Below are 11439 nucleotides of genomic sequence, written 5' to 3'. Positions count from 1 at the left end.
GTTACGGTTATGTCGGGGAGGCACATAGTGGGGAGACTGAGAATTTGTCTATTAATTTGGGATTGTCTGTTTCCTCATGACTAGATTTAGGGGAATTTGCTTTTTAAAGCCCATTTCTGGAATTGGACTGGATGGATGTGCCTGACGGTCCTCTAAAACTCAAATTCGAGTGAATTTGCCCAGCGGGACATTTCTGCTTCTCCGAGCCTCAGTTTCCCATGCCCTCCCACCTTCTCTCCCCACTCCGCACCCCCACAACAAGGGGCACTTGTTGCTAGGCTGCAGGAAGAGGAAATTAAGTGCAAATAGCTTGGCAAAGAGCTGCAGCTGGGCTGTGAGAGGAACGCTCTTACCCCTCCCGCTCGGGACTCTTCCAGGTAAGCCTCCCACCGCTCCTCTCCCCAGCCCGGAGGGCGGTGGCCCCTTTCACAGACCTGACGAATCGCTTGCCCATTTCTGCGGCCGTTCCTCGGCGAGCTGTGGAAGCTGGATTGGTCGGGCCTGGCGTGCCGCTGGCTCCGCCCCCGCCACCCTCTGGTTGGCGGCGACGGCCGCAGGCGCGGGGCGGGTCCGCCGGCGGGGCGGGGCGGCCAGTGCCCGGGGGCGGGCGGGCTGCGGTACCCGGGCCGGAGCCCCAGCCGAAGCCGGAGCCGCGTAAAGCACGGAGTGCCGGCGTAGTACAATGAGGCAGCCGGAGGATCTGGGGTGAGCGCGCCTGGAGCCGGACGTGGGCGTGAGAGAGGGAGCGCCCGGCGGAGAAGGCCCGGGCGGGGGGGACGGCCCGACGCCGCAGGGTTCAGGTACCGGCCGGCTCCGGCAGCCGTTGGCGCGGCTGAGCGCGGGGGTCGGCCGCCCACTGCTGTCACGGCCCAGGTACCGACGGGGTCTCCCGCCGCGACGCCCCCGAACAAACCTTTCTCTCGGAGCCGTGTCGGGAGGTGTGGGCTTGACCCCGGCTGGCGCTGCCCGCCGGCGGGTTCCCCCCAGACTGCGGTCCCGAGCGCCCGGCTCTTGGCTCATCCCGGGGCGGGGAGGCACAGTCACACGCAAACTGAAGGAAAACGGCTTACAGTTTTATGAATGGGGCCGGGTTCCTGCCACCCCCTCGCCCACGGCTGGAAGTGCTTAGAAGTGGAAAACCGCAGTTACTTTTACGCGAATCTGTCAGAGGTTGGCTGCGTCTGGGTTGTTTTTTTCTTAACTCCTGGAAAACGCGGGTAGTCGTGGGATGGTTTGTGTGCTTTAGAAGGGAGGCGGCGGCGTGCCGAAATCCGGGAGATCGGAAGGTTAACAAGTGACATTGGGCTGAGGCCTAATGCCAGGTGCCCTGCCGGGGCGGCGTGACGGTGGACGCCGTCGCTGCTGGCAGGAGGGCAGAGAAACGAAACGGCGGGACGGGGAGAAGGAATGGGCCGCCGGTCCACCTCGCACCACACACGCCGCCCTGAGCGCACAGCCGAGGCGGGAGTTGGTGTAGGGGAGTTTTCCCCTTTTGCAAGTGGTTTTTGGGAAAACTTAGACCCTCAGTGGGTTGATACTTACTTAAACCACGGTTGTTATGGTTACAGGGCATCAAATGTAAGGGCAAAGTCTGTTTCCACCCTCGCTCTTTCTCTGAACTGTGAAGTACTTTAACAGTACGTTTTACAGACACTGCACAGGGAGGACGTACTTTTAGAGTAGGTTCTTTGAGGGCTGGGGTCATGCCATATTCACGTTTAAAATCCCAGCGTCTTGACACCATTACTGCTCAGCACACGAATTAAAAGGAATGTGCCTTTTTACATGTTTTGATAATTCTTTTTTTTTTGTTTTGCAGTTTTTGGCTGGGGCTGGGTTTGAACCCACCACCTCCAGCATATGGGGCCGGCACCCTACTCCTTTGAGCCACAGGCACTGCCCTGTTTTGATAAAGGATTTAGAGGAGTCACAGTGGGGAGCCAGGTGTAAACTGGAAGGGAAGCAACCAGTGACTTTTAAATGGAAAATTGTAGGGAAAAATAGGGGGCAAATGATCTTGAACACTGGGGTAGAGAGAGTTTGAGGAGTCCAGGATTTTGAGTTTTAGAGCTTCGTGACATGGGGCAGCTTGTCTCATACTGAAAGAGTGAGTGAAACTGCTATTTGTGTTATCGCTTACCCAGCCCATAGACTATTTCGGTATTCTTTCAAATTCCTTCACTAATTGATAGTTGATGTAAACTTAAGGAAATCAAGAAAGCCTCCTGAGGTGATGGGAATAGAGTTTTTTTTTGTTGTTGTTGTTTGTTTGTTTTTTGCCATATCATTTCTTATTAGTTGAGCCCCTCTGGGAGTGCCAGTGAAGGCTTAGAGAGAGAGCATGTGGAAGGCTCAGGGTGAAATAACAACTTGCTTGCACGTTTATCTCCAGGAAAAGGCACCATGCCTGAGAGGAAGGAGATTAACAAACTGATTCAGATCAGAAGAAGGTGGTAGTTGAGTCCATGGGTAAGTAACCCAAGGGCTGGAACAGATTCGGAGGGGTAGGGAAAAAGTTCAGGAGTTTGGTTTGGGCTGAGCATTGAAGAGGGAGGAGAATTATCATGTGAGAAGATTAGAGCCATAGTATATCCCAAACATTCTGTTTGTTATTAGAGATTATGTTATTAGAACGCTTCTGGAAGAGAAACAGGAAGGATTAAGCTTTTAGATGTGTAGAATGTTTTGGACAAAAAGCAATTGCCTGGAATCAAAAAAGAAATACTAATTCAAGTAATTTTTATTGAAAGTCTGCTGTGTGCCAGAAACTGCTAGGCATTACAGATATGCTAGAATGAAAAGGGTGAAGAGTTTGTTTCTGCATGCCATGTAATTTACCTTCCTGGCAAGTTAAAAGTTCTGTTTTCTGGAGATTTTCTGAAGCCTTTGAGGGCAGAAAGGGGAGAAATATGCAGAATATTACTTAACGTAGAGCAAAACAGAGTAATAGGGATATTCTTCCCACTGTAGATTACTTTCTTTTTTTTTTGCGACAGAGTCTCACTTTGTTGCCCTTGGTAGAGTGCTATGGCATCATAGCTCACAGCAACCTCAAACTCTTGGGCTCAAGTGATCCTCTTGCCTCAGTTTTTCATTTTTCTTTCTTTCTTTCTTTTTTTTTTTTTTTTTAGTAGAGGTGGGGCTTGCTCAGGCTGATCTTGAACTCGTGAGCTCAGGGGAGCCACCTGCCTCAGCCTCCCAGAGTGGTAGGATTATAGGCATGAGCCACCATACCCAACCTTAGATTACTTTCGATATCAACCTGAATCTTCAAAGATGGGCTTTCTGTGGTAGGTTCAGTATAAAACTATATTCATCCTCATGTCTATTGAACAGTGCCTTTTGATATTAAGTGCCTGTACTTTCTTTTCTCTTCATCAATTCATTTATTAAAAAATTAGGAAGTTCATTAAACAAACCCTATCTCTTGTTCTCCAGGTGCTTCCAGTTCATTTTTTTGGGTTGAGTATCCCTCAGGGTCTCCTAATGTCTGTCTGATTTTTATCTCCTGAGGCTCTCCTTGGGGAATTGTTGAGATCACAGGGAATCTTCTTTGATTCTGTCCCAAGGCAGACAATTTGTGTAGAAAAGGGAGCATGGTTGAGTTCCAACTCTGCCAGCTACTATTACTTTTCTGCTTTTTATGTAATATACGTGTATATCCTGTCCATCCTGGAGCAGGCCTCCAAGGCAGATGTAATAGCTTCATTTCACAGAACAGATAACCGAGACTCACAGCAGTTCAATAACCTGACCACCAGGGTGATAAGCTGGTTGAATGGTAGAACAGGAATTTCAGTCTAGGACTTTGATTACAAAACATGCTATTTTCATTGTACCACATTGCTTTCCTTAGGAGAGGAATGGCAGTTTATTAGAGCTATTCTAGTGCAGGGCTTCTTTTGAGTGGACATATGAAAGGATCAGGTTTAGAGATACTCTGGAATTGGGACAGTTAATGAACTTCTTTGCTCATGGAAGAGCCAAAGTTAGCACCAGTGTCCTGCTTCTGTGCCCACTGCAATTCTGGGTAATCCACAAGGCTGTTGGATGATCTGAGTTTACTGACATGGTTAGTGAAAGGTAACCACCTTGTTGGGTCTGTATCCTTGTGCTCTACTTAGCAGCTATATGACCTTGGGTAGATTGCTTTCTCTCTCTCTGCCTTAGATTTTTTATGTGGGATGATATTCCCATTTCAACAATGCTAAGACTACAATTTATCTCTTCTTGACATTTCTGGATAAAAATGCATAATTTATGGTTATAGTTGTAGTTAGCAGTGGCTTCTTTTTTTGATACATAAAATAATGATATGTGTTATAGTCAGTAGTTTTAGATTAGATGAACTATGGTAGTACCTTATTTATAAATAACTGTAAGAATTATAACTCATGGCCCTGGCTTACAGTGAGCACCCAATAATAGATATTTTCCTATGACAAAATGAATGTTTAGCTGGGGAAAGCTGGGGAGCATCTCATAAGATTTGCCACTTGGAGCCTAGGCAATAATCCATGATCTGTGGGCTGCTGGTTGCTTGGAGCTCTATCCTTTGCCTGACTCCCGTGAGAAGCATTAACTTTAGGAGCTAATGAGCCATAGACGGACAGCTCTTTTTGTCCTGCCTATTCATTCATTAAGGTCTTTGTCAACTTAAAATCCCAAGTTAAAAATAAATGTTGTCATAAGAAGATTGGAAACCTACCCTGATGTGAATATTTTACATGTGAGTTTTAAAGCATGGGAAGTTTATATACAAGATTCTGTGTTGCTCCTTTGCAAACTCCTTATAATGCTTAATTACATTGCACGAAATGACCATGAAACACCACTAATGAGAGGGAAGCCAGGAGGTCATGAAAGTATAGAAGCACTTGACTGACACTGGTTGGGTAGAAGGAGCACTGATTATGGTGTCAGGAGGCCTGGCTGCAGTTCTCGCAGATTTACCTGTTAGCCCACTTCACCATTTGAAACCCTAATTTTCCCAACTGCCATGTGGATTACCTAGAATTACACAAGGCAGCGGCAGGATATGGGTTGGACATCAGTTCACCATTCTAGGTCTGAAGAGATCTCTCTTTCAAAATGAGGACTTGATTCCTTTTTTTCTTTCCTTTTTTTTTTTTTGAGGCAGAGTCTCACTTTTTTTTTTGAGACAGTCTCATTTTGTCGCCCTCGGTAGAGGGCCATGGCATCATAGCTCACAGCAATTTCAAACTCTTGGGCTGAAGTGATCCTCTTGCCTCAGTTTTTCATTTTTAGTAGAGATGGGGTCTCACTCTTGCTCAGGCTGGTCTCAAACTTCTGAACTTTAGGCTATCCACCCACCTTGGCCTTCCAGAATGCTGGGATTATAGGCATGAGCCACTGCACCTGGCCAGGACTTGGTTTCTTGGATCCCTCCAACCTCCCTCCCCCAGCTCAGCTTATACAAGTTAATGAAACTAAGGATCTCAAAAATTCAGTGATTGAAAGGAAATGACTTCATTTAGGACTCCTGAAGTCTCAGTTGGATGTTTGTAATAGTGCCTTGAAAGGCAAAAAAATGAAGGGGATAACAATGTAACTCTCATTAATGGACAGTTACTGTGTGCCAGGCACTATTTCTACTTTTAAACCTCACAGTACCCTATGGAGTGGTAGATACTATTATGACTCTTATTTTTATTTATTTATTTATTTTTTTTGTAGAGACAGAGTCTCACTGTACCGCCCTTGGGTAGAGTGCCGTGGCGTCACACGGCTCGCAGCAACCTCTAACTCTTGGGCTTACGTGATTCTCTTGCCTCAGCCTCCCGAGTAGCTGGGACTACAGGCGCCCGCCACAACGCCTGGCTATTTTTTAGTTGCAGTTTGGCCGGGGCTGGGTTTGAACCTGCCACCCTTGGCATATGGGGCTGGCGCCCTACACACTGAGTCACAGGCGCCGCCATGACTCTTATTTTAAAATGAGGTAATTGAGGTTCAGAGAAGTTAAGTAATTGGTCCAATATCACACAGCAAGGTCAATGGGTATAAAGCTGGCATAGAACTCAGCTTATGTTGCTCCCCATGGATGCCCTAGACCGTGGATAGTACTGAACCCTAGATATATTTTCTTGTACATACATACCTATGGTAAAGATTTATTTATGAATTAGTCACAGTAAGATTAACACCAATAATTGATAATAAAATAGAATAATTATAACAATTTCACAATTCACAATTATAATATTTTCACAATTTTGGATGGGTACGGTGGCTCACCCCTATAATCCTAGCACTCTGGGAGGCCAAGGCAGGTGGATCACTTGAGTTCATGAGTTCAAGATCAGCCTGAGCAAGAGTGAGACCCCCATCTCTACTAAAAATGAAAAACTGAGGCAAGAGGATCACTGAGGTTGCTGCAACAAAGTGAGACTCTGTCTTAAAAAAAAAAAAAAATTTACAATTTCATGGATGAAAGACTTGTTCTTACTGTATATCTTAGCTACCTCAGCATATGATTTTTTTTCTTATGAAGTTGAGAATTTTCACCTTTTCACTTAAAGGTAGCACTTTACAGCTTCACTTTGGAATATTGAAATTACCAGCATCACTACTTTTGTAGTGGGGCCATTCTTAAGTAAAATAAGGGTTCCTTGAATACAAGCACTGCAATACCAAGACAGTCAATCTAATAACAGACAGCTACTAAGTCTACTGAGTAACTAACTGGCAGGTAGCATCGTTGGACAAAGGAATGTGACTCATGTCCTGGGTGGGATGGAGCAGGACAGCAAGAGATGTCATCGTGGCACTCAGAACAGTGCACAACGTAAACCTCCTGATTGTTTATTTCAGGAGTTTTCCATTTAATATTTTTGGACCTGAGCTGGCCTTGGGTAACTGAAACCTCAAGAGACTACTTGTATTGGGAGAACTTTGTTAAACTTGAGGACTAACTCTTTGTGGGAGTCACAGAAGGTCCTTGAAAGGGAAGATTTTTCTTGGCGAATAAAAGCTGTAGGCTGGGTCATTGTGGGCATAAGTAGGACTATTGAGAGAAGGCTTTAACCTTCCATATGGTGGCAGGAGGATGGGAAACCAGGTGATCTTTGTCTGTTGGCGTTGCCTGTAATATTGGTTCTAAGGGCTTTCCCCTAAGCCGATTACCGAGACTAATGCAATGAGTGCTTCTTCAGCTTATTTTAACAGTTGAGAATGGGACTGCCACGTAGGATTTGAGATTAAGACCCAACCCTTGGATTGCTCCTGGAAATAAACTTTCAGAATCACAACATGCATTTTATGAGTTTTATTTCTCTTTTGCTATTTAAAGCTGTCATAAGCTGGTTTGTTCTCTTATTCAATTTGCAGTCCTTTCTTAGACCTAATGCTGTCTTTTAAGCATGTTCCTAAAGATGGTTATATTTATCATTTTTGGCTTGAAATAGAGAATTTAAAAATCTTTCTACTGAAGGGACTGACTAAACAATGATTATCAGTCATTCTACAAGTATCTGAGCATCTATAGGGCCAAGCATCGTGCTTGGCATTGGGAATTGGATCAGTAGCCAAACAGATGTGGTCTCTGCATATAGCACATTATCTGGTCTAGACAATGCACAAGTCAACAGAGGGATGCATTGTGGTTTTTTTTTTTTTTTTATTGTTGGAGATTTATTGAGGGTATAAGAAACCAGGTTACACTAATTGCATTTGTTAGGTAAAGTCCCTCTTATAATTGTCCCCCAAAAGGTGTGTCACACACTGAGACCCCCACCCCCCTCCCGCATTGTGTGTATTGTTGCACGTGGGAAATCTTTCTCTGAAGGAAAAGAGCAGGACACCAAGAAAGAAGTACAGGGAAGGAGCCAACAACTGGGAGAGCTGGGCAGAGACTTTAATGAGGGAGCAACATGTGGGTAATGGCTGCAGTGAGGAGGGGCAGGGAGGGAAGATAGGAAGGGTAGACCCAAAAGGTGCCAGGCTTTGGAGGGCGTGTCACAGGGCAGCACAATATGGAGGGGAGAGCAGGGAACCAGGTGCTGCTCAAGGGGCCTTGGTAAGTTTTTTAACCTTCTGCACCTCAGTTTCCCACCTCCTAGTGGCTGTGAGGGTTGAATAAGCCCTGAGAGCAATGCCTGGCACGTACAGAAAGGGCTGTGGGTAGGGCCTGTTGGCTCTCGGGGCTGTGGGGAACTTGATCTGGAGTGGTTGAGCTCTTCTTAGTCAGCACTTTCCACCCGAAGGTAAAACTAAGATGGCTAATAGGCATGTCCACTGGAGGCTTTCTAAGGCAGAATTACTTGCTTGGTGTTGGACTTTCTGTAATGTGCTAAGCATTCCACACCCATAGCTGGGAGACCTGGCCCCACCTGGAGAAGCCTCTGGCAGTGGGTGCAGGGCTTGGTGGACCAGAAGCAGCTGTTCCTCTGCTCCTCCTGCAGCTGTCTGCTTTACTGTTTGGATGTGGGAAGGAGATCTTTAGCCTTTTTTGCCTGATAAGGAAAGGGACAAGAGCCAGTGGCCTTGTTACTAGGTGATCTGCTGGGTGCAACCTGCCCGAACCCCATCTCTGACAAGATTTGATGTGATATTTTCTCATCCAGAGGAACACCCACACCGCAGCATCATGCAGGGGAGAACTTCATAAGACAGTCTCTGGTTTCAGTTCTTTGGCCTGGCTTGGGATTGTCAGTAAAATACTACAATCCCAGCCATATTATCCTGCAAAATGTTTGTTAGTCCTGATCAAATTGGTATGTAATTACATTAGGTTTTTTTTTTTTTCAGTCTTCTATTGTGGAAAACTTTTTTTTTTTTTTTTTTTTTTTGAGACAGTCTCACTCTGTTGCCTCAGGCTACAGTGCTATGGTGTGAGCCCAGTTTACAGCAACCTCAAAGTCCTGGGTTCAAGCAATTCTCCTGCCTTAGCCTCCTGAGCAGTTGGGAATACAGGCACCCACTGCAACGCTTGACTAACTTTTTCAGTTTTTGGTAGATTGGTGTCCTGCTCTTGCTCAGTTTGGTCTTGAACTCCCAAGCTCAAGGGATCCGCCTGCCTTGCCCTCCCAGAGTGCTAGGATTATAGGCATGAGCCGCAGCGCCGGGCCTGGAAAACTTTTAAAACTATACAGAAGTAAAGAACAATATAATGGACCCCATGCATCTGTCACTCAGTTTCCATAATTATCAACTTCTGCTAATCTTGTGCCAAGATGTTTTTATGTTCAAGGGTTCATTGTTGGTGGAATTTCTCAGTATAAATGCATCTTTGGACTGTAAATCAGTTGGTAGAAAGGATCTTAGAGAAAAAAATTCCTGCCTGCTGCATAATTATAGCACTGGTGTTAGGTAGTTATAATTCAGAATCTGAAATGAACATTTCTTGGAAACTCCCTTTAGACTTGCTTATGAGAAATAGACATGAAAAATGAGAGTTCTTTCAAGAGGACCAGTTAGTCTGTGTATTATTAAATATCAACGGTTTTGGACAGAATCTAAGGCACATAAAAAAACAAATTTGTATCCATAATGGCTTATAAAATTATGGTCCCTCTCTTGCCTGCAAATGAAGTCATAGATTATTGCAAACACTCTTAGCAAATGAATTTTACACAAAGCCCAAACTGTGAAACTGGTTAAAAAGTGGTATTTTTGTGGTATATATTACTTTAAGTTCAATGTATAGCATTCGATTGTAAAATCAAACAGGATATAAGTTAATTTGTTGAACATCTATGATAAACTTTTGTTTTTATTTTTTAAAGGGGAAATCAAGTCAAATGTGCATAGAGCCCTGTTGCAGCGCCTCTGTGCACCACTGTCCAGCAGACCTTTCTGTAAAGTTGGGAATGTGCTAGATTTGTGCTCTCTAATATGGTAACCACCAGCCATGTGTTAAACATTAGAAAGGTGGCTAGTGAAACTGAGAAACTGAAGCTTTAGTTTCAATTAATTAAAACTGAAACCGAAGCTTTAATTTAATTTTTATTTATTTATTTTTGAGACAGAGCCTCAAGCTGTCACCCTGGGTAGAGTGCTGTGACATCACAGCTCACAGCAACCTCCAACTCCTGGGCTCAAGTGATTCTCCTGCCTCCGTCTCCCAAGTAGCTGGGACTACAGGCGCCTGTCACAATGCCCAGCTATTTGAAGCTTTAATTTTAAATTAAATAGCTCTATGTGGCCATATTGGACAGTGTAGCTCCAGGGTTTATAAAACCTCCAATCTCAGTGACAGGCAAGGCCCAGCTTAGACTAATCTGGGCATCAAATGAAAGATCACAAGTTACATGTACTTCCCAAACTCTGTTCATTTTAAAGAAAAGGAGTTTGGGCTGGGCCCAATCCTAGCACTCTTGGGAGGCCAGGGGGGTGGATTGCTTGAGCTCAGGAGTTTAAGACCAGCCCTAGCAAGAGTGAGACCCCATCTCTACTAAAAACAAAAAGTAGCCAGGTGTTGTGGTGGGCATCTGTAGTCCCAGCTACTTGAGAGGCTGAGGCAAGAGGATCGCTGAGCCTAGAAGTTTGAGGTTGCTATAAGCTATGATCCCACAGCACTCACCTAGGGCAACAGTGAGATTATGTCTTAAAAAAAAAAAAAGGAAAAGGAGTTTGATTATGTAGCAGAAGGAAGAACCCACTTGGTGAGCTTCATGGTCTTCCTTTAAGAGCAAAGCTCAGAAACCTGGGGAAGTTTGACTTGATATCTCCTGGGCCCAGGATTTTCTGAAATGAGGAATGAATCTCAGTGAAAAGTACTTGGGCCCTTTGTTGCATTACGGGATGTCTCTAAGAGGTCAAGAGGGGTCTGTTAAGTGGCTTGTATGAAGCTTCCAGGAGGTAGATGTCTCCTAGTTTTGGGAGTTGCGTCTGCTGCCATAGGGTTTAAAGGCTGCCTCTGAGCAATACCCAGGGCCTCAGAGGAGAGAGATGTTGGTCACCTCTTAATTTTTTTTTTTTTCTTTTCTTCCTTTAGTGATTCTCTTGCCCTTACCCTCCCAAGTAGCTGGGACTACAGGCACCCACCACACGCCTGGCTTTTTTTGGTAGAGACAGGGTCTCACTCTGGCTCAGGATGGTTTTGAACCTCTGAGCTCAGGCAGTCCACCCACCTCAGCCTCCCACAGTGCTAGGACTATAGGCATGAGCCACCACGCCGGGCCTTGGTCACCTCTTTATCCCCAGTGCATAGTAGATGCTTGATAAATATGTGTTAAAAATGGATGAGTTTCAGGAATAGATTTAGGACTAAATAAGAGAAGGGCTGTAGATTTATTTAGAAACTCTGAAATATAGATGGCGAGGGAAGTATGATGCCAGTGAGCTGTAGTTTGCACAGCGATTGCTAGTATGTTCTGCAAGAGGCAACTGACATTCCTCCTCACTGCAAAGGTAAGCTGGGCCTCTCCCTGCCTTTATCTGTTAGTCCTGTTATCAGCTGCTATTGACTGTTATCTTGGA

The 11439-nt window shown here is 45.1% G+C and overlaps 1 protein-coding gene across 4 annotated transcripts in view; it reads left to right on the top strand.

Annotated features, from left to right (window-relative positions):
* Nucleotides 1-569: 569 nt before the first annotated feature.
* TEX2 (testis expressed 2) overlaps nucleotides 570-11439 on the top strand; it is a 118869-nt gene continuing 107999 nt past the window's right edge. For 2 of the 4 annotated variants that reach the window (XM_053567669.1, XM_053567666.1), the window contains exon 1: nucleotides 570-705. The gene's annotated coding sequence lies outside the window, so the exon portion shown is untranslated. The other 2 variants (XM_053567667.1, XM_053567668.1) reach the window with 2 other exon arrangements.

The sequence above is a fragment of the Nycticebus coucang genome, chromosome 18 (assembly GCF_027406575.1).
Source record: "Nycticebus coucang isolate mNycCou1 chromosome 18, mNycCou1.pri, whole genome shotgun sequence".
Classification (NCBI taxonomy): Eukaryota; Metazoa; Chordata; class Mammalia; order Primates; family Lorisidae; genus Nycticebus; species Nycticebus coucang.
Note: the sequence above shows the minus strand (reverse complement) of the source record. Positions and strands in the feature narration are given on the sequence as shown.